This window comes from Nicotiana tabacum, chromosome 16 (genome assembly GCF_000715075.1).
Source record: "Nicotiana tabacum cultivar K326 chromosome 16, ASM71507v2, whole genome shotgun sequence".
NCBI classification, from domain to species: Eukaryota; Viridiplantae; Streptophyta; class Magnoliopsida; order Solanales; family Solanaceae; genus Nicotiana; species Nicotiana tabacum.
Window position 1 is genome coordinate 87,670,000 of NC_134095.1, and position 18,756 is coordinate 87,688,755.

The following is an 18,756-nucleotide window of genomic DNA, read 5'->3' on the forward strand; positions in this document are numbered from 1 at the left end:
TAGGTGCGAAAGTGTGAAGCCTTAAAACGACATAACTTTACGCTCATTTATCCGTTTTACGCGATTCCTCTTTTGATTTTATGTATTTTTACGGATGCCGCCTTCGAAACCAAGACGTAGTGACATGTCAAGATCCTCTTTAATTTTTTTTATCATTCATGTAAAAAAATATCGTTTACACTGCGTAAAAGTCATTTGTGATTTTATTGGATCTACCATCGATATATTAAAAGAAGTAGGATACAAATTTTGCCAAAAAAAGGATGCAACACGAGGACTTCCCAGGGGGTCACCCATCCTAGTACTACTCTCGCCCAAGCACGCTTAACTTCGGAGTTCTGATGGGATCCGGTGCGTTAGTGCTGGTATGATCGCATCCAACATTCCTTGCACTCTAAATTTTCTTATTACCCTTCCTCCTTCCGCTCTAGGTGCGAAAGTGTGAAGCCTTAAAACGACATAACTTTACGCTCATTTATCCGTTTTACGCGATTCCTCTTTTGATTTTATGTATTTTTACGGATGCCGCCTTCGAAACCAAGACGTAGTGACATGTCAAGATCCTCTTTAATTTTTTTTTATCATTCATGTAAAAAAAATATCGTTTACACTGCGTAAAAGTCATTTGTGATTTTATTGGATCTACCATCGATATATTAAAAGAAGTAGGATACAAATTTTGCCAAAAAAAGGATGCAACACGAGGACTTCCCAGGGGGTCACCCATCCTAGTACTACTCTCGCCCAAGCACGCTTAACTTCGGAGTTCTGATGGGATCCGGTGCGTTAGTGCTGGTATGATCGCATCCAACATTCCTTGCACTCTAAATTTTCTTATTACCCTTCCTCCTTCCGCTCTAGGTGCGAAAGTGTGAAGCCTTAAAACGACATAACTTTACGCTCATTTATCCGTTTTACGCGATTCCTCTTTTGATTTTATGTATTTTTACGGATGCCGCCTTCGAAACCAAGACGTAGTGACATGTCAAGATCCTCTTTAATTTTTTTTTATCATTCATGTAAAAAAAATATCGTTTACACTGCGTAAAAGTCATTTGTGATTTTATTGGATCTACCATCGATATATTAAAAGAAGTAGGATACAAATTTTGCCAAAAAAAGGATGCAACACGAGGACTTCCCAGGGGGTCACCCATCCTAGTACTACTCTCGCCCAAGCACGCTTAACTTCGGAGTTCTGATGGGATCCGGTGCGTTAGTGCTGGTATGATCGCATCCAACATTCCTTGCACTCTAAATTTTCTTATTACCCTTCCTCCTTCCGCTCTAGGTGCGAAAGTGTGAAGCCTTAAAACGACATAACTTTACGCTCATTTATCCGTTTTACGCGATTCCTCTTTTGATTTTATGTATTTTTACGGATGCCGCCTTCGAAACCAAGACGTAGTGACATGTCAAGATCCTCTTTAATTTTTTTTTATCATTCATGTAAAAAAAATATCGTTTACACTGCGTAAAAGTCATTTGTGATTTTATTGGATCTACCATCGATATATTAAAAGAAGTAGGATACAAATTTTGCCAAAAAAAGGATGCAACACGAGGACTTCCCAGGGGGTCACCCATCCTAGTACTACTCTCGCCCAAGCACGCTTAACTTCGGAGTTCTGATGGGATCCGGTGCGTTAGTGCTGGTATGATCGCATCCAACATTCCTTGCACTCTAAATTTTCTTATTACCCTTCCTCCTTCCGCTCTAGGTGCGAAAGTGTGAAGCCTTAAAACGACATAACTTTACGCTCATTTATCCGTTTTACGCGATTCCTCTTTTGATTTTATGTATTTTTACGGATGCCGCCTTCGAAACCAAGACGTAGTGACATGTCAAGATCCTCTTTAATTTTTTTTTATCATTCATGTAAAAAAAATATCGTTTACACTGCGTAAAAGTCATTTGTGATTTTATTGGATCTACCATCGATATATTAAAAGAAGTAGGATACAAATTTTGCCAAAAAAAGGATGCAACACGAGGACTTCCCAGGGGGTCACCCATCCTAGTACTACTCTCGCCCAAGCACGCTTAACTTCGGAGTTCTGATGGGATCCGGTGCGTTAGTGCTGGTATGATCGCATCCAACATTCCTTGCACTCTAAATTTTCTTATTACCCTTCCTCCTTCCGCTCTAGGTGCGAAAGTGTGAAGCCTTAAAACGACATAACTTTACGCTCATTTATCCGTTTTACGCGATTCCTCTTTTGATTTTATGTATTTTTACGGATGCCGCCTTCGAAACCAAGACGTAGTGACATGTCAAGATCCTCTTTAATTTTTTTTTATCATTCATGTAAAAAAATATCGTTTACACTGCGTAAAAGTCATTTGTGATTTTATTGGATCTACCATCGATATATTAAAAGAAGTAGGATACAAATTTTGCCAAAAAAAGGATGCAACACGAGGACTTCCCAGGGGGTCACCCATCCTAGTACTACTCTCGCCCAAGCACGCTTAACTTCGGAGTTCTGATGGGATCCGGTGCGTTAGTGCTGGTATGATCGCATCCAACATTCCTTGCACTCTAAATTTTCTTATTACCCTTCCTCCTTCCGCTCTAGGTGCGAAAGTGTGAAGCCTTAAAACGACATAACTTTACGCTCATTTATCCGTTTTACGCGATTCCTCTTTTGATTTTATGTATTTTTACGGATGCCGCCTTCGAAACCAAGACGTAGTGACATGTCAAGATCCTCTTTAATTTTTTTTTATCATTCATGTAAAAAAAATATCGTTTACACTGCGTAAAAGTCATTTGTGATTTTATTGGATCTACCATCGATATATTAAAAGAAGTAGGATACAAATTTTGCCAAAAAAAGGATGCAACACGAGGACTTCCCAGGGGTCACCCATCCTAGTACTACTCTCGCCCAAGCACGCTTAACTTCGGAGTTCTGATGGGATCCGGTGCGTTAGTGCTGGTATGATCGCATCCAACATTCCTTGCACTCTAAATTTTCTTATTACCCTTCCTCCTTCCGCTCTAGGTGCGAAAGTGTGAAGCCTTAAAACGACATAACTTTACGCTCATTTATCCGTTTTACGCGATTCCTCTTTTGATTTTATGTATTTTTACGGATGCCGCCTTCGAAACCAAGACGTAGTGACATGTCAAGATCCTCTTTAATTTTTTTTATCATTCATGTAAAAAAAATATCGTTTACACTGCGTAAAAGTCATTTGTGATTTTATTGGATCTACCATCGATATATTAAAAGAAGTAGGATACAAATTTTGCCAAAAAAAGGATGCAACACGAGGACTTCCCAGGGGGTCACCCATCCTAGTACTACTCTCGCCCAAGCACGCTTAACTTCGGAGTTCTGATGGGATCCGGTGCGTTAGTGCTGGTATGATCGCATCCAACATTCCTTGCACTCTAAATTTTCTTATTACCCTTCCTCCTTCCGCTCTAGGTGCGAAAGTGTGAAGCCTTAAAACGACATAACTTTACGCTCATTTATCCGTTTTACGCGATTCCTCTTTTGATTTTATGTATTTTTACGGATGCCGCCTTCGAAACCAAGACGTAGTGACATGTCAAGATCCTCTTTAATTTTTTTTATCATTCATGTAAAAAAAATATCGTTTACACTGCGTAAAAGTCATTTGTGATTTTATTGGATCTACCATCGATATATTAAAAGAAGTAGGATACAAATTTTGCCAAAAAAAAGGATGCAACACGAGGACTTCCCAGGGGGTCACCCATCCTAGTACTACTCTCGCCCAAGCACGCTTAACTTCGGAGTTCTGATGGGATCCGGTGCGTTAGTGCTGGTATGATCGCATCCAACATTCCTTGCACTCTAAATTTTCTTATTACCCTTCCTCCTTCCGCTCTAGGTGCGAAAGTGTGAAGCCTTAAAACGACATAACTTTACGCTCATTTATCCGTTTTACGCGATTCCTCTTTTGATTTTATGTATTTTTACGGATGCCGCCTTCGAAACCAAGACGTAGTGACATGTCAAGATCCTCTTTAATTTTTTTTTATCATTCATGTAAAAAAAATATCGTTTACACTGCGTAAAAGTCATTTGTGATTTTATTGGATCTACCATCGATATATTAAAAGAAGTAGGATACAAATTTTGCCAAAAAAAGGATGCAACACGAGGACTTCCCAGGGGGTCACCCATCCTAGTACTACTCTCGCCCAAGCACGCTTAACTTCGGAGTTCTGATGGGATCCGGTGCGTTAGTGCTGGTATGATCGCATCCAACATTCCTTGCACTCTAAATTTTCTTATTACCCTTCCTCCTTCCGCTCTAGGTGCGAAAGTGTGAAGCCTTAAAACGACATAACTTTACGCTCATTTATCCGTTTTACGCGATTCCTCTTTTGATTTTATGTATTTTTACGGATGCCGCCTTCGAAACCAAGACGTAGTGACATGTCAAGATCCTCTTTGCTAAGCCCGTGGTTGATAATCGTAATTTTTATATATTTTCTTTATTTTTATTATCAAATCGTATTTGATGGCGTGTTCGATGTGGGCTCGTGCATTGTTTCACGTTTCATATCAAGTCCATGAACCATCAACATTTGAACCATTGTACTTGAGATACAAAAATATCCAAGATCTATACCTATGAAATACAAAATTATAGGTAAAATGAGACGTTGGTTTTTCATCCAGGTTTGAACCGTCGTAGTGGAGGTACATAAATAGCCAGATTATAAGAGAAAAACCAATGAGCCAAGTTAGACTTGCCTAATAATTCTTGCTATTTTAAATATAGATAGTAATCACTGATGAGATTTGTTTCGTTTTCTGAAATTGAATTTCAAACACTGAAATTGACATACACATTCGCAGTATTGCAGGCATTTCGACCTTGAACTCTTTTATTCCATCTAATTATTCTATAAGAACGAACTATATAGTTGCACCAACTTAGGGGGAAATACAAATTGAATGGGTAAAAGGCTATTTTTCTCGAAATTCGCTCGTCCAAACCGCCTTACGGCAGTTTGCACAGCTAGATCTCGAAAAAATACCGAAAATCAAAAAAAAGATCTTGTCAATCCGATAATTGAGCGTAAAGTTATGACTATTTAAAGTTTCAACTATTCACAACTAGTTCTATGCTCTTGCGCTCTTTATTTTTTTGGGGATAAAAACAGGTGATACTGTTATTTTGATGATTTGAGGTAGCGAGCAAGTTTGTAGGATGCTATTACACCTGTGTACATGTTCAGTTTGGAGCCCGAGGGTCTCGAGTGATTTTCGGATGTGTTACAAAAGAGTTTGGAACTGATGGTGGAAGACTTTACTGGTGCAAGCCTGCATATATCGCATTTGTGATGTGCATTTGCGAGCCTCGCTTTTGTGATCATATTACATCATTCGCAATAAATAGGCTGAGCTGGGTATCTTCGCCCAGCGTGGTCACAAGCTTCCAGTCCAAATCATATAACATAGAAGCAAGTATACAAGAACACATGAAAGTTTAGACAAAACCCCCCAATTTCTCTTTGAAAAATCATCAATCAAAGGCCAAAATCGAAGATGGAATCATGGAATATAATCAAAACCAAGTAAAAAAATACTTACTCCAATCCATGTGGTTAAAATCTCCTTCAAAATATCCCAAAATCGAGCTCCATATCTCAAAACGTGAATACAATAATCAAAAGGGCCACTTCTATGGTGTCGCTTCTGCGACAAAACTCCACTTTTGTAGAAAAACACTCAGGGCCCGACCAGTTGCACTTGCAGACTTTACTCCGCTTCTGCGACATCGTAGCTGCAATATACCTTCTGCTTCTACAAATCTCTCTCCCAGTCTGCCTTCCTCTCCTGCGAGACATCGCCTGTATCTGGGCTCCCGCAGATGGGCATAATCTTTCCCATTTCGGATAACTTGTTCAGCTTAGACATTTCACCTCTGCGATCAAAATGTCCATATCTGCGGATTCGTTTCAGCGTCCAATCCTCCGCATTTGTAGACTCTGCTCCCATGCATCCACTACCGCTTCTGCCCTCGATGTACCGATTCTGCGGCTCCGCACTTGTGCCCAATATTTCGCAGGTTCGGTCTCACTATGTATCAAAAATCTCAGCAATTCCATTCTAATCCAAAATGGTCCGATTCAATCCGAAACATGCCTGGAACCCTCGGGACCCCGTCTGAACATACCAATAAGTCCTAAAATATAACACGGACCTACTCGAGGCCTCAAATCACACATAATAATATCAAAACCACAAATCGCACCTCAATTCGAACTTAATGAACTTTCAACTTCCAAAACTCGTGCCAAACCATATCAAATCAACCCGAAATGACTTTAAATTTTATACACAATTCCAAATGACATCACAAAGCTATTTCAATTTTTCATAACTACAATCCAAATCCGATATCATCAAAGTCAATTCCCAGTCAAACCTATGAACTTTTCAAACCTTTATATTGCCAACTTTCGCCAATTAACACCAAACCTTCAAGAAATATCCAAATACAAATTTGGGCATTCGCCCAAGTCCAAAATCACCATCCCGACCTAACAAACCATCAAAACTCTATTCTGGGGTCAAATACACAAAAGTCAAACTTGATAAACTCTTCCAACTTAAAGGTTCCTAGTTGAGAATCATTCTTCCAAATCAAATTCCGAATCACCTGATAACCAAAACCGACGATTCACACAAGTTATAATACATCATATGAAGCTACTCAATACTTCAAACAACTGAGTAGGATAAAAATGCTCAAAATGACCGGTTGTGTCGTTACAATTATAATTAATTTCAATAAGTAATTAATTACAATAATTATTAATATATTTAATGATTATATTTCATCAATTAAGATTAATTAAGTCTAATTAATTTAATTAATACAGGTTTTAAAAACTCAAAATGCTGTAATTATTATTGTCTAATTAAATTCAACGGGTCTACATTTTAAATCCCATACCAGCTGAATTATACCAAATCACATGCCCAATACATTTTATCCGGCCCGGAACCAACCCTCTCTATCCAAGTTGGCGATCCGTTCCCTCTTCTATAAGCCAATAAAAAGGTGACATGTCGCCCCTCCTATACACCCACAAAAGAAGCACAATGCATTTAGACCTAATCATTCATCCGCTTTAAATATTTTTCCTTTCCTTTATCTCCAAAATATCGGAGTCGTTGATCAGAATAATCTAACGGCTTCCCTTCATTCGTGCACATTAAACTAACCAAACCCCTCTAAACCTAATCATTCATCCGCTTGACCCGCCAACCTCATTTACCCTTTTCTTCTCTTTTCTCTCAAGCCATCAAACCCTATCAATCAAAAACCTTGCAGAAATTTTTGCAAGGTCACTCGATTCAAGCCCGAAACATCTATCTTGTCCCTGTATACCTCGAATCCCGCCTAAAACCTTTACCCTTCATTGCTACAATTCAAATCCCAAATTAGAAACCGTAGACCTAAACTATGCAACCTCAACTTAATCATCCCTTCTCCGTTCCGTTGAATCGAAGCATGCATAACTATTATCTTCAACTTAATCATCATTATTCAATGTCCAGAGGTCAAACGCAATGACCTCTAGACATTAGGATTTGACCAGCGGTCCGATGGATTCAACGGTCGGCTCTTCCTCTCCTCGTGCCCAAGTAAATCCTACACTACCTTTCCCCTCTTTCATTTCTATTCTTCACCTTTATTGCTATCATCATCTGTTCAGGGGCGGCCAGAGGAGTTCTGTGGCCTAAAGCCAAACTTTACGAAGGGCCTTAATTTTATAAAAAAAATTATTTATTTATTCGAAGTCTATTTTTCTAGCTTTTCTTAGATACAAAGTTATTAATAATTTTCTTATAATCAATAACTCCTAATAAGTCTTTCTTAATTGACAATATAGCTAATTCATTTAACCTTTCTTGAGACATTATTGATCTTAGGTAAGATTTTATCAATTTTAATTTTGAAAATTTCTTTCCACTGAAAACGACGGTAACAAGAGTTATTAACATTATTCCATAAGTAATATAGGCATTGGAAAAAGAATCAAATCTTTTTATTTGACCGAGTGTATCAATTAAACTGTTATCTTCTAATTGTATTATTTTTCTTAATATTTTTAATTCCGAAAATAAATCTAAACCATCAATTTCGAATTGATTATTATGCTTTAAGGAACGTTCAAGATTAAGGCAATATTATTTCAAAATTTCATCATCTAGTGATCTTAGTTTTTACCGCTAAACCAAAAATATTTCATAAGCTTCGAATTGTTCAAATCTATTTGAAGTGAAAAAATAGCCTTGTCTACTATGTATAAAGTAATCAACTCCAAAGGACTCATCGAAAGATTTTGAGATTTTATTATCAACATTATCATCAATTGTTAGTTCCTATATATCATATGTTTCTTACGAAATTTGGGTTCGATATTCATTTCAAGTGCAATTTTCATGGCAGAAATCATAGCAGTTACAAATCCTTCTTATATACTCGTTAAAGAAAGAAAATCAAACTTTTTCACTTCAAGAAACTTTTTTTAAACTTATACATAGCCTACTAGGGGTAACAAAAATGGCCCCCCCACAAATATGGGGCCTAAAGCAATTGCTTTACTTGCTTTATGGATGGGCCGCCCGTGCATCTGTGCAATCGTCACTCTCCACTATCGATTTGAAATCAATCGGAACCCTAAGGCTTGAATGCCACTGTAAATAGGGCATTCAATGTCCTCACCAAACACACACCTAATACAATCAGAAACACTAAGACATACATAAAAATTCGAAGAAGAGCATTAAATTTGAGGCTTTATGCTAAGTTTGAGTTCCCAATAGTAGTTATCTAATTTCCTCTTTTCTTCCTTTCATTCCGCTCGAGTTCAATCTACTGTGAGTTGATTGTTGTAGGTTTGGAGATCTTAGATGGCTGTTAGCATTTACTTGGTTTGCTGCTCCATAAAAGGTTAGTATACACTGCCTGTTTTTATGCCGTTAACACTGATAATCACCTGCTGAGCATGCTAGTGTGTGGCTTTCACTATGTCATTGTTCATGTTATTCTGTTTCTTCTAAGAATAATGATATTTCCTATTAGTTATGTTTCTTTGTGTTGATATTTGATCTGTGATGATTATTGAACCTTAACTCTCATAGTTTAGTTAGTTAAGTTGATGCTGCAATATCCTTATGAAAAAATCCTATTAAGTATACATGATTAAATAGGCTAAACCTTATGTTAATAATATTATGTGTGATTCATCCCTAGAAATCAAAAGGTAATAATCATATAGACATTGTCATGTCTGCTAAGTCAATTAAATCATGTTCTTGAACTCTTTTTGATATTCTGTTAAGACTTCATATCTTCAGTAACATGTTGCCTTGATCTTCATGACCATAAATATGTATTATTTTTTCTTGTTCGATTGAATGGTTCTTATTCTATCTCATGTCTTGTATTCAATCTATTTTCTTTGATGATCATAGCTGACAATCATGTTATTAGTGCCATATCTGTTCTAAACATCTCATGTATGTCTATCATTGTGGTTTAAAGTCATGTGATGAACTTGTTGGAATAGTCCATCAACCCCACTTACTCACTATGTCTTGATCAGCCATGTCATCATTTGTTTCCTCATGATTGTTTGAACCCTGTAGTGTAGCTGTATGTTACTTACATTGCCACATTGATTGAATGACCTCTGTTTGACTTCTGTGCTTGTACCCTCACTTATCATGCTGCTTCTGTTAGTGCAATATTGATCATGAACCTTCACATGCCCCCAGTTGAGAAGATTTCATGTATAAACTACCATGCTTCCTGTTGAGAACTTCTCTTGTCAGATTGAGTATTATTTACTTTAATAACCTAGTAATTTGAGTGAATGATGCTGAACATAAGATCTAAATTGGGAAGTCTGTTAACAAAATTACTCACATGTTTAAGTAAATTGGTTGAGATCTGTTTACACAATTATAACCTACTGAAAATGAAAGACTCTACCTGTTGTGCCATGTTTGTTTGTGATAAGTAGGGATTTTAACCTATTATTTGCTCTCTTTTACTTGTGTTTTAGGCTAAAAATGCTTGAAGGTATTCCCGGAATCTAATGAAATATGCTTGCTTATAGGAATTGTTCAAAATGAGCCAAAGGAACCTTAAGCAACTCACAAAGGAGTCAAACAAATATTGTGCGGCCGCGAAAGTCATGATGCGGCCATGAGCATAATTACGCGATCCACATAAGGGAGATTCAGAGAGTGTGATTTTTGGGTTAAAGATGAGTGCGAACTGCACTAGAAATGTGCGGTCGCAAAAGTCCCTATGAGGCCACGTTTGAAATTATACGGACCGCGATGACTGAGGTTCAGAGAGCTTACAATTTGAGAAAAAGAGAGAAGTGCGGTCCGCGGCAGAATTGTGCGGCTATTGAAGTCCTTTGTGCGGCCGCGATCGAAATTATGTGGTCCGCGAAAGCTCAGCTCAACCTAGATCAAAAATTTAAGAACGCGGACCGCACTCAGAATTGTGCGGCCGCAAAAGCAAGAGTGCGGTCGCACAACCTTCGCAGGGGTATTTTTGTCAGATATTTTCAGCTTAGTATAAATAAAACTTTTTGCCATTTTTAGGTCATGTTATGTATTAGAGGAGCACCTGAGACGGCTGAGTTTTTTGTTTTGGGAAATTTTGTACTAGATTCATCTTTTATTATTAGATTTTCATCCTTTAATCTAGTATTATGAATTTTATCTTCATTTCATCTTTAATTTTTGTTATTTCCATGAGTAGCTAAACCCATAGCTAGAGTTGTGACCCAACCCTAGTGTGGATATTTGATGGGTATTTGATTTTAGGGATTGAATGTGAGTGGGTTAGTGATAATTAGCTAGTTCTTGCTAGAACTATAGAATTAATGGTTGCAAACATTGATTCATGCCTTTATGACTTAGTCTCTACTTTAGAAAGAGGGACTAAGTCTAGGAAAACTAGGCTAACAAGGAATTGAGGTGAACTCAAAAAATTGGTAGCCCCAATTAAAGGGTTAAACCTAGAGATAGTAATACCCGACTTGAGCTAATATCACTTGAATTGTATAAATACCCATTTGGACTTGAGAAAGCCAAACTGGGCAAAATCACTCAAACTACCAAGAGGTATAGAGTGAGCACCCGTGTGTGATAGCTATATTACCACCCCAACTAATCAAGCTTAACTTAGATTCTTGCTACTCGCTGGATATCCACCTAGGTAGAAGTCACGAACCTAGTCTCTTTAAACATTTGAAAAACAACTACAAAAATATTGTTCTTAGTTTCAATCATTGCAATCTTTAGAGTAAAGTTAGAAGTAGAAATCAAACCCAAAACTTGTGGAAGTGTAGTTAGATTCAAAGCCCACATTTAGCTTAGATATAAACCTAATTCCAATCATTAACTCCATGTGGATTCGATCCCGACCTAGTTGGGTTAAAACTGCATCGACCACCCTCTCTACTCAATAGTAGTGTAGGCTTGGAGTCGATCAATTTTGGCGCCATTGCCGGGGAGTTAGATGGTCTTAACTATATATCTGAGTATTTGTGTGTTTTGTTTTTCCTTCCTTCCGTTTTTCTAATTTTGTGTGTGAATTGATTATAGTTACCAAATGGCTCTTAACAACGAAGACCTCGGGAATATACCACAGGGGGAAGAGGTTGATGACGAACAAGTGGATGAGGTTCATCTTGAATGTAACGACCCGGTCGTTCGTTCTGAGAATTGTAGCCCCATTTCCTTCATCTAAGCTTAATTATGTGTTTTTCAGCTGGGTTGAGTTGTATCGAGTTGGTATGTTTGGGTTCGAGATTTGGAGTGAAATGAACACTTAGTCTCTTAGTTCGAAAGCTAAGTTAGAAAAGTCAATCGGAAGTTGACTTATGAGTAAACGAATTAAGATTTAGATTTTTATGATTCGATTAGCTTCGTTGAGTGATTTTAGACTTACGAGTGTGTCCAAAATATAATTTGGAGGCCCACGGTAGAATTAGGCTTGAATTGGCGAAAGTTGAAAGTTTAGAAGTTCTTAGGCTTGAATTCGAGGTTGATTTGATGTTTTAGTGTGTTTTTGGGTGTTCCGGAGGTTCGACTAAGTTCGAGTATTGATATATGACTTGTTGGAATTATTGGTTGAGGTCCCGAGGGCCTCGAGCGAGTTTTGGATAGGTTTGGGTTGTGTTGCGCTCGTTTTTCTTATGTTTCGACGCCGTTTCTTCAAGCATAACTGATATCATATTGAACAAAGGAGCTCCGATTTCTTTTTTTATTGAAGCATTAGATCCATATCGTAATTACGAACCCATAGCAAAAAGAATCATCGAATTTGGACATCGTATGAGGATTTTATGGTCATTTTACTAAGAATTAGGTTGCTAGATTTTTTAGAGTAATTACGAAATTGCCACTGACGGCGTATTTAAAAATCTGCACTATTTGCAAATATTGAAACTAACATATCTCATTCATTATAAGGTCAAATTGAGTGATTCAAAATCCTAACTTGACTTAAATTTCACAAGGAATCTATTAGAGGCATAAAAAGTGAGTTTCAAGATCATTTGGCACGAGAAACGAGGTAGAATAGCTGGCAAAAAATATATAAAACTAGAGTTTGTTCATTCGGTCATATTTTGAGTTGGGGAGCTCGGATTTGGGCAATTTTGGAGGCGATTTTCACCATAGGGATTGGGGTAACTGTTCTCTACTCCGTTTTGGTTATATTTCATGAATCCATCTTCGTTTTTGGGATTTGATTGAAGATTTCAAAGTGAAATTTAGTGAGTTAGGGTTTGAGTTTTGGAGAGTTTTAAGTGGGGATATGGGGGACCAAACGGAGTCCGATTTTGATAAATTTTATATGGTTAGACTCGGGAGAGGACAAGGATTTTGATTCTATCATTGTTGACTGATTTCGAGACGTGGGTCGGGGGTCGGGTTTTGGCCGATTTCGGTTTTTTGGTATATTTTATAATTTTTATTGTGGAATTTGATTCTCTAGCGATGTTGATATTATTATTCTGATTATTGTTAGATTCAGAGCTCTTGGAGACCGAGTCGAGGGACGAATACATCCCTGAGTAGGATTTTACGATGTTGAGGTAAGTAACAGTTTTAACTCTGGTTTTGAGGTATAAACTCGGAGAATTTGATATCGTGTGACTGTTTGGAGGTGATACCCACATTAGGTGACAGGTGTATGGGTGTATTCCTCAAGGGATTGAGACTTGGTCCGTCCCGTGAGGCCTCATGGCCATCATATGTGTTTACGTAGTTACTTGTTGTTGAACTTGTCTGCCTTCATGTTAGAGATCATGCTTAGACTTTATTCATGCTCACATTATTTATATTCAGCCATAAAATTATTGTATATGTTTACCTCAGTCTTTATTAATTGCTAATATGCTATGATACTTGATGTGGGCTGTGTCCCCTTATTTGTTGATGATGGTGAGACTAGTGAGGTACATGATTGAGTAAGGCCGAGGGCCTGGTTGTGAGGATATTAATACCATAGCGCGTGAGTTGTCCGCGTAGCATGTGAGTTGACCGTGTGGGACCAAGTATTGATACCATAATGGATGAGTTGTCCACGTAGCACGTGAGTTGACCGTGCGGATCCAGGTATTGATATTATGGCATGTGAGTTGTCCGTGCTTAGAGCTTGGGTTTTAGGAGCCCCTCCGGAGTCTGTACACACCCCCAGTGAGCGCAAAGTGTTGAAAGTGTTGAGTGTATTAAGTGTTGAGTGTTGAGTGCTGAGTGCGAGTGCTGAGTGATGGAGTTACATTGCTGTGAGGTTGCATTTACTTTTGCTGTTGCTGCATTTATCTGTCAAAATTTATTTGTGGTATTTACTGAGTTATGGAATTTACCTGTTTATTCATGTTATTTTTAAAATTGTGAAAAATAAATAATTGGACTGTTTTGCTTAGCTCGTCATTACCGATCAGTTCCTTAGTTATTTCTGTTACTACTGAGTCGGTTGTACTCATAATGTGCATATCCAGGTGAGTTAGAGCGCGACGATCGTTGAGTTCAGGCTGGCTATCTTTGGAGACTGCAAGGTAGCTGCTAGTGTCCGCAGGACCTTGTTACTCCTTTTGTCATTTCTTCTTTGGACAATTAGATAATTTATATATCTTAGTTTATAGTTTTAGACGCTCATAACTTAGTGACACCCCGATGTTTGGGGCTCATTTCCGTATTTTTTCTATATTATATTTAGAGTTGATTTAGTCTATAAAAAATTTAAATGTTGAAATATTTTATTAATTTCTTATAATCGATTTAGTAGTAATATTTTTGGAAGTAGGCTTGCCTTGTAACACGATAGGCGCAATCACGACCATGGTTAGATTTTGGGTCATGACATTGAACCTCAAGTACAAAGGAGAGGCCGCCTGCCTAATGACAACATCCCAAACCCTCCCCCACTTCCTCCAAAGGCAGCCCACTGGGTCTTACCCAATGAAGGCTATGCAAGTGCAATAGTCCCGCCTTGGATTAGGGTGGGCAACTTTCAAATAACAAATTTCATGCTTACACTGTTGGAACAGAGGGGTTTCTTCACCGGAGCTCCACACCAAAATGCCTATAAGCATCTCAAAGGTTTTGTTGACACGTGTTGGGGTAGCAAGCAGACTAATGTATCCGAGAACGCATTGAAGTAAAGGATTTTTCCATTTTCTCTAAGGGGGAAGGATTTAGATTGGCTAGAGAGGTTATCCAACCATTCCATACACACTTGGGATGAGTTGGCAAAAAAGTTCATTTCCAAATTCTTTTCTCCGGGTCATATGGCGATGCTAAGAGATGAGATCCTTGCTTTTAAATGAGATCCAAATGAACCATTACATGAGATTTGGGAGAACTACCGAACAATGGTAAAAGAGTGCCCGAACAACGTATGACTGAGGCCATGATCCAACAGACCTTCTACAGGGGGATCAACATAACAAACCAATATGTGGTTAACCAACTCGTCGAGGGGACTTTATGAACACTCCATATGCCGAAGTGTGTGAAATACTTGATGAGATGGCGAATACCTCTTCGGCATGGCAAAGTAGAGCCAATGTGCCACAAGGTGACCCTAAGGTTATTCACCTACACAAGGAGCTACATGACCACGACCAAGCTATAGCCGAGTTGACAACTACCATGAACCAATTGGCCAAAGCTCAGCTTCAACAAGTTCAAGGGCCAAAACAAGTGAATGCCATGGAAGGAGTGAACATGATGGTCAACAAGAGAAGGCAATGAGGTCAACAAGTTTAAAACAATACGAATCAATTTGAGCGAAGTGGTAGTGGGTACAATCAAGATGATTCATATGATGATCAAAGTGAAGAGTTTCAATATGTAAAAAATTATCAAGGTCAACAGGGCAATGATCCGAATCAACAACAGTGGAGATCACAGGGAAACCAGGAAAATTGGGGGAATCAAGGTTAACAAGGAAATTGGAATAGTAGAAACAACAACAACCAAGGCAATTGGGGGAACAACAACAATCAAAATTGGGGCAATCAAGGAAATCAAGGCAATTGGGGTGGCAACAATAATAGTAATTGGGGAGGCAATAACAATCAAGGGGGTTGGAACAACAATAATCAATGGAATCGGGGGCCAGGCTTTCAAAGGCCCCCGATGTATCAACAACCGAACAACCTGCCTCCTGATCTGTCACAAGGTCCTAGTTCTTCCAACAATGAGATGGGACAGATTGAAAATATGTTCAAGCAGATGATGGAGAAAAATACCGACTCCGATGCACAATTAGCCTCCCACAACACTTCTATCCGCAACTTGGATGTCCAACTTGCCCAAATTTCTCAAGCTTTGTATACTCTCCCTAAGGGAGTACTACCAAGTGATACAGTAGTAAACCTGAAGGGTGGGAACAATACGGGGCATGCTATGGCGGTGACTACAAGAAGTGGGAAAGGTGGAGTTGCTAGTACCTCAAACTTAAGAAAGATTGTGAATGATGATGTGGTGATGCAAGATGATGATGAGCTAAGCAATGATGTTCAAGTAAATGATGAAGTGAGGATAGACATTGATGAAAATGTGGAGGAGACACAAGATGATGTAAACCTGTCTAGGGGACATGTGATAGACATACTGGATCAGGTAGTGCCTAAAGCTGAGGCTCCTTTTCCAAGGCCTCTTCCACCATATCCTCAAAGGCTTGAAAAGCAAAATAATGAGAATCAATTCAAGAAATTCATTGATATGATGAAAAGTTTGTCCACAAATGTGCCATTAGTTGAAGCCTTAGAACAAATGCCAAGATATGCCAAGTTCATGAAGGACTTGGTAACAAAGAAGAGATCAATGAACTGTGAAATGATCAAAATGACACATCAAGTGAGTGCCATTGTACACTCCACAAAGTTAGAAGACCCTAGTGCCTTTACAATCCCATGCACTATTGGTAGTGCCGATTTCAACAAAGCTTTGTGTGACTTGGGGGCAAACATTAACTTGATGCCCTATTCTGTGTTCAAGACATTGGGGATTGGGCAAACAAGACCCACATCCATGAGGTTGCAAATGGTGGACCACACAATGAAGAGGCCATTGGGGATAATTGATGATGTGCTAGTTTGGGTCGACAAGTTCTTACTTCCCATATATTTTGTGATACTTGACTGTGAGGTTGACTACGAGGTGCCAATCATATTGGGGAGACCTTTCCTAGGAATATGGAAGGACTTAGTTGATGTGGAAGCTGGGGAGCTCACCTTCTGGGTGGGCAATGAAAAAGTAGTGTTCCATATTTGCAAGTCAATGAGGCAGCCTAATAGCAACAGAGTGTGTTTGTTTGTGGATCTTGTGACCGAAGTAATTGTTGTGACACAAGTGCTGTGATTAATGTTGAAAACCTATTAAAAGCTGTGTTATTGAATCATGATGTGGATGAGAAGGAAGTCTTGGTGGAATATGTCAATGCTTTTCAAGGAATGGGATCATATACATATGAGCCCCGAAAGCTTTCCTTGGACCTTGAGAACCGGAAGACTCCACCAACAAAACCCTCAATCGAGGAGCCTCCCACATTGGAGTTGAATCCCTTGCCTTCACACCTGAGGTATGAGTTCTTAGGCCCTTGTTCCACTTTACCTATTATTCTTTCCTCATGCTTAACTAACATGCAGGTAGCTTCCACCCTTGTGGTGCTCCAAAGGAGGAAAAAAGCAATAGGTTGGACATTGGCGAATATTCAGGGTATAAGACTCGCCTTTTGCATGTAGAAAATCATATTGGAAGAGGATGACAAACCCTCCGTGGAACATCAAATAGGGTTGAATGAGGCCATGCAATAGGTAGTCAATAAAGAGATCATTAAATGGTTGGATGCTGGGGTTGTCTATCCCATTTCTGATAGTTCATGGACTTTGCCGGTGCAATGTGTCCCAAAGAAGGGGGAATGACTGTGATTACAAATGACAACAATGAGTTGATCCCCATAAGAACTGTCACTGGTTGGAGAGTATGCATGGATTATAGGAAGCTCAACAAAGTGACTCGGAAAAACCATTTTCCGCTTCCATTTCTTGATCAAATGTTGGATAGGCTAGCCGGACGTGCTTATTATTGCTTCTTGGATGGGTATTCCGGATATAACCAAGTTCTTATTGCACCCGAAGACCAAGAAAAGACCACCTTCACTTGTCTGTATGGCACATTTGAATTCTCAAGGATGCCATTTGGTTTAAGTAATGCACCGGCTACTTTTCAGCAGTGTATGATGGCAATATTGATGGATATGGTGGAGGACTTCCTCGAGGTTTTCATGGATGATTTATCTGTTGTGGGGGATTCTTTTGAAGCATGTTTGGATAATCTTGATAAGGTATTGGCACATTGTGAAGAGACCAACTTGGTGCTTAATTGGGAGAAGTGTCACTTTATGGTCGAGGAGTGCATTGTCCTCGGCCACAAGATCTCCAAGAATGTTATTGAAGTGGATAAAGCAAAAATCGAAGTGATATCAAAACTCCCTCTTCCTACTTTCGTCAAAGGAGTGAGGAGCTTTCTAGGGCACGCGAGGTTTTACCGACGGTTCATCAAGGATTTCTCAAAAGTGGTGAACCCCTTATGCAAGTTGTTGGAAAAAGATACAAAATTTGTGTTCAATGATGACTGTATGAAGGTATTTGAGCTACTCAAGTATAGGTTGACTACCACTCCCATCATTACCGCACCAAATTGGAGCCTACCATTTGAGCTCATGTGTATGCTAGCGCCATGGCGGTAGTAGCGATATTGGGGCAAAGAATCAATAAGATATTCCATCCGGTCTATGCTAGTAAGACCATGAACGACACCCAAGTTAACTATACGGTGACCGAGAAAGAAATCTTAGCCATTATCTTTGCTATGGAAAAGATCCGCCCGTACCTCATGGGTACCAAAGTGATTGTTCACACCGATCACACGGTGCTTCATTATTTTCTAAGGCTAGATTGATACGGTGGGTAATTATTCTACAAGAATTTGATCTTGAAATCGTAGACCGCAAAGGGAGTGAGAATCAAGTGGTAGACCACTTGTCCCATTTGGAAGAGAAGGGGAGGCCCCATGATGGCCTTGAGATCAATGATTCATTTCCAGATGAACAACTCCTTGCCATGTCTTTGATTGGGATGCCTTAGTTCGCCGATGTGGCTAACTATCTTGTGAGCGGAAATGTCCTGAATGAGTTCTCTTCAA

General features: G+C 39.0%; 10 non-coding genes across 10 annotated transcripts; all 10 read right to left on the reverse strand.

Annotated features, from left to right (window-relative positions):
- Positions 1–260: 260 nt before the first annotated feature.
- Positions 261–379, reverse strand: LOC142170882 (5S ribosomal RNA). The gene has a single exon (XR_012700491.1). It is a non-coding gene; the product is annotated as a 5S ribosomal RNA (ribosomal RNA).
- Positions 380–690: 311 nt separating this feature from the next.
- On the reverse strand, positions 691–809 carry LOC142170883 (5S ribosomal RNA). Its single transcript, XR_012700492.1, has one exon. It is a non-coding gene; the product is annotated as a 5S ribosomal RNA (ribosomal RNA).
- Positions 810–1,120: 311 nt separating this feature from the next.
- On the reverse strand, positions 1,121–1,239 carry LOC142170884 (5S ribosomal RNA). The gene has a single exon (XR_012700493.1). It is a non-coding gene; the product is annotated as a 5S ribosomal RNA (ribosomal RNA).
- Positions 1,240–1,550: 311 nt separating this feature from the next.
- On the reverse strand, positions 1,551–1,669 carry LOC142170885 (5S ribosomal RNA). The gene has a single exon (XR_012700494.1). It is a non-coding gene; the product is annotated as a 5S ribosomal RNA (ribosomal RNA).
- Positions 1,670–1,980: 311 nt separating this feature from the next.
- Positions 1,981–2,099, reverse strand: LOC142170886 (5S ribosomal RNA). Its single transcript, XR_012700495.1, has one exon. It is a non-coding gene; the product is annotated as a 5S ribosomal RNA (ribosomal RNA).
- A 310-nt stretch (positions 2,100–2,409) lies between these two features.
- Positions 2,410–2,528, reverse strand: LOC142170887 (5S ribosomal RNA). The gene has a single exon (XR_012700496.1). It is a non-coding gene; the product is annotated as a 5S ribosomal RNA (ribosomal RNA).
- A 311-nt stretch (positions 2,529–2,839) lies between these two features.
- On the reverse strand, positions 2,840–2,957 carry LOC142170960 (5S ribosomal RNA). Its single transcript, XR_012700573.1, has one exon. It is a non-coding gene; the product is annotated as a 5S ribosomal RNA (ribosomal RNA).
- A 310-nt stretch (positions 2,958–3,267) lies between these two features.
- Positions 3,268–3,386, reverse strand: LOC142170888 (5S ribosomal RNA). Its single transcript, XR_012700497.1, has one exon. It is a non-coding gene; the product is annotated as a 5S ribosomal RNA (ribosomal RNA).
- A 311-nt stretch (positions 3,387–3,697) lies between these two features.
- On the reverse strand, positions 3,698–3,816 carry LOC142170889 (5S ribosomal RNA). The gene has a single exon (XR_012700498.1). It is a non-coding gene; the product is annotated as a 5S ribosomal RNA (ribosomal RNA).
- Positions 3,817–4,127: 311 nt separating this feature from the next.
- On the reverse strand, positions 4,128–4,246 carry LOC142170890 (5S ribosomal RNA). Its single transcript, XR_012700499.1, has one exon. It is a non-coding gene; the product is annotated as a 5S ribosomal RNA (ribosomal RNA).
- Between the last annotated feature and the right edge of the window lie 14,510 nt (positions 4,247–18,756).